The sequence below is a fragment of the Octopus bimaculoides genome, chromosome 20, assembly GCF_001194135.2.
Source record: "Octopus bimaculoides isolate UCB-OBI-ISO-001 chromosome 20, ASM119413v2, whole genome shotgun sequence".
Taxonomy (NCBI): Eukaryota; Metazoa; Mollusca; class Cephalopoda; order Octopoda; family Octopodidae; genus Octopus; species Octopus bimaculoides.
This window is the reverse complement of record NC_069000.1, coordinates 2,279,238-2,279,628: the sequence shown is the minus strand read 5'-3', so window position 1 is coordinate 2,279,628 and position 391 is coordinate 2,279,238.

Below are 391 nucleotides of genomic sequence, written 5' to 3'. Positions count from 1 at the left end.
TATATATATATATATATATATATATATATATATATATATATATATGTATGTATGTATGTATGTATATATATATATACTTGTGTGTTTATATATACATGTATCTACTGCCATTGATAGGCAAACAATTTTCTGTATGAGCCAACAGAACTACACTGTGCATTCAAATTCTTTGACTCCATGCCAAAGTATTTGACAGCTTTATATCCACTACTCATTGGAATGGATTTTTTTGGTATTTTGTACTTCTCTGCAGATCCTCATTTATGTGATTGCAAACGGAACGTGAGACTAATACCCTTCTGGAATACAATATGTACATCCATATACATACAAAGATAGATAGATACATACATACATATATATATATCATATATATATATATATATATATA